The following is a 2980-nucleotide window of genomic DNA, read 5'->3' as shown; positions in this document are numbered from 1 at the left end:
CCTTCAGTCTCTGCTTTGAGTCCTGAGCTTCTCAGCCATTGCTGGGATTTTCTCTGTCTATTTCTTTCGCATTTAGTTTAGCCCAGTATTTACCATGTAGGGGCTTTTCTTGCCATCGTTTTATCATGGTCCGTTGCTGTTCTAGTTTTAGTTTGGATTTCATTTGTTTTATAGCTTTTGTTGTTTGTTCTTCTTCTTCTTCTTCTTCTTCGTATTTGTTAGGTAGATTGATTTCTTGTTTGTATTTGTCAGCTTCCTTAAATACTGAAAACAGTTTTTTGTTTTGCTCGTGTTTTGTGGCTATTTGTATTAATTTTCCTTGCTTCTGGAGTAGGTATTTTTGCAGTCCTATGGTGGTTATTTTATAATAGTTTTCTATTATTTTATAATAGTTTTCTATTATTACTATTATTAATCAGATCGCTGCCGTGAATCGAACTCGGAATCTTGGGGTTAGTAGCCCGCGCTCTTAACCACTACGCCATATGTATCAATATAACATATTTGAAAATTTTCTCTTAATTTCAAAATCTGTCACAGCTACAGGTAAGATCCACATGCTATGCATCAATTAATGAACAGATCAACAGTTTCAGACATTCTGTCATGTAATTGAACTTTACTAAGAACAAAACCCGCAGTAAAGAGACATCTAGTCAACCATAAAAGTTCACGTTATATTAATATTAGAACATGAAAAGCTGTCATGATGGCAGAGTTGCGTCCCTCGAAAGATTCCTTGTAATTGTGAATTGTTTTACTGAAGATGTTAAAAATATAGTATATATTTAAGCATTGACTTGTTCCCCTTGCTATAACTTACTGGGCCTTGTACCTATGCTAGAAACTATTTAATTGAACATTAATATTTCACTTCGTTCAGTTAAGGAGACTGAGAAAGTTAAAGATAATCGAAGTTTTCGAGTCGTGATTTTAACAGGCATAAGGTATGTATGTATGTATCTATCTGTCTGTCTTTCTGTCTGTCACATTCATACACACAGATGTATGTATGCATCTGTTTGCATGTATGTATGTATCTCTCTCTCTCTTTCTCTCACTCTACATACATACATGCATGCATGCATACATACATACATCATACATACATACATACATACATAGTGTGCCACCCCACCACCCACCTAATTTGGGTATTTTTGAATGAAATTTTCTACAAGTATCTTCTAGATGGTGTAGATTATGGTTATGTGAGAAAAAGAAACGTGAGAATGCACACATACATTTTGATCAGACATCATATAATTTTTACAAAATTTCAAGTTTATTTTGTTGACGTATGATACGTATCAGTATGTAAGTGTTTACTCCCACCAAGTATTTGTGCATCAAATTTTGATATAATTGTAAGCTACATCATTTGAAACGAATTAGCAGAAAATTGCATTTTCTGAAAGTTATGATGAGACAAAGTCGGGTCCCAAACATTTCTGCCCCCCCCCCCAAATGTTTCACAACAAAGTTATTAGGAATTAAAGTCAGGGGACACATTTGTGTAGGTATACCATATGTAATGTATGTATGTCCTATGTATATATGAATGTATACACTTCCACATATGCATACAGACATGTGCACATACACACATATTGACATTTATATATAGGTCAAATAATGGTGTCACATACTTTTGCTTGTCTGTCTCAAACAACTTGTATGTATGTATGTATGTATGTATGTATGCCTGTATGTATGCATACATACGTAACGTACGTACTCACTAACATACATATCTACACACATGTCAACACGCACACACGAATATGTATGTAAATATACATACATACATACATGCATCCATGCATACATACATACATACATACATGTATGTATTCTTTTATTTGTTTCAGGAATTTGACTGCAGCCATGCTGGAGCACCGCCTTTAGTCGCACAGATCGACCCCGGGATTTATTTTTTTGTAAGCCTGTACTTTTTCTATCGGTCAGTTTTGCCGAACCGCTAAGTTACGGGGACGTAGACACACCAACATCAGTTGTCAAGCGATGGTGGGGGAACAAACACACGCACACACACACACACACATACTCACACACATACATGCATACATACATACATACATACATACATACATACATACATACAATGGGCTTCCAGTTTTGGTCTACCAGATCCACTCACAAGGCTTTGGTCTACCCAAGGCTATAGTAGAAGACACTTGCCCAAGGTGCCACGTAGTGGGACTGAACCTGGAACCATGTGGTTGGTAAGCAAGCTACTTACTACACAGCCACTCCTACACACCTGTATATATATATTCGATTAAGAATATGTAAGTCAGTGAAAATAGGTGTTCATATATTTGTCTATAGAGGGGGTATATTAATTGAAGCATATTGTACTGTAGGTCCATTACAGCTAATTTTATCAATCAGTTTCATACTGGATTTTAGATAATGTGACAGTTATCTAATACACAGGCTTTTTAGGGTTGGTAAATCTGGAAAAAATATATTGTCACTGCTCTCTGTTATTGGAGGTGAGAGGAATTGTCTCATCTGGTTTGTGGGTATTTTGAAAGAGATGAAACGAGACAAATAAGTGAAGGACTTATCAAACATTATGTCCCTTTGCCCCCTTAAAAAAATCTAACCAAATTGATGTGCATCAAGTGTCTGGACAGTAAATCTATGTGTAAGGGGTGCTTGAAGGGGTTCAAATGTGTGTAGTGTTGGTATCTATGTAGGGAATTTTGGGATGGAGGAAAAGAGTGAGTGCCAAGAGCTTTAACTTGATGTTTGGGTACACGTGCAGATACATCTCAGGATGTGATGGTGGTATGACCAATGATGGTGATCTGAGTGTTTATAATCATGGTAGGACCTGTAAGTAAGCCAAATGTACCTTCTCACGTGGGCATGGACTAAAAATTTTGTTTCTGATGTTTAGGCAGTATATATATATATATATATATATATATATATATATATATATATATAT

At 35.8% G+C, this 2980-nt stretch overlaps 1 protein-coding gene across 1 annotated transcript in view; it reads left to right on the top strand.

Annotated features, from left to right (window-relative positions):
* The first annotated feature begins 717 nt into the window (after positions 1-717).
* The window catches only part of LOC106879578 (sulfotransferase 1B1), an 18222-nt gene continuing 15959 nt past the window's right edge, over positions 718-2980 (top strand). Inside the window, exon 1 of the mRNA XM_014929212.2 lies at positions 718-947. The gene's annotated coding sequence lies outside the window, so the exon portion shown is untranslated. The remainder of the gene's footprint in view (positions 948-2980) is intronic.

This window comes from Octopus bimaculoides, chromosome 8 (genome assembly GCF_001194135.2).
Source record: "Octopus bimaculoides isolate UCB-OBI-ISO-001 chromosome 8, ASM119413v2, whole genome shotgun sequence".
NCBI lineage: Eukaryota > Metazoa > Mollusca > Cephalopoda > Octopoda > Octopodidae > Octopus > Octopus bimaculoides.
Note: the sequence above shows the minus strand (reverse complement) of the source record. Positions and strands in the feature narration are given on the sequence as shown.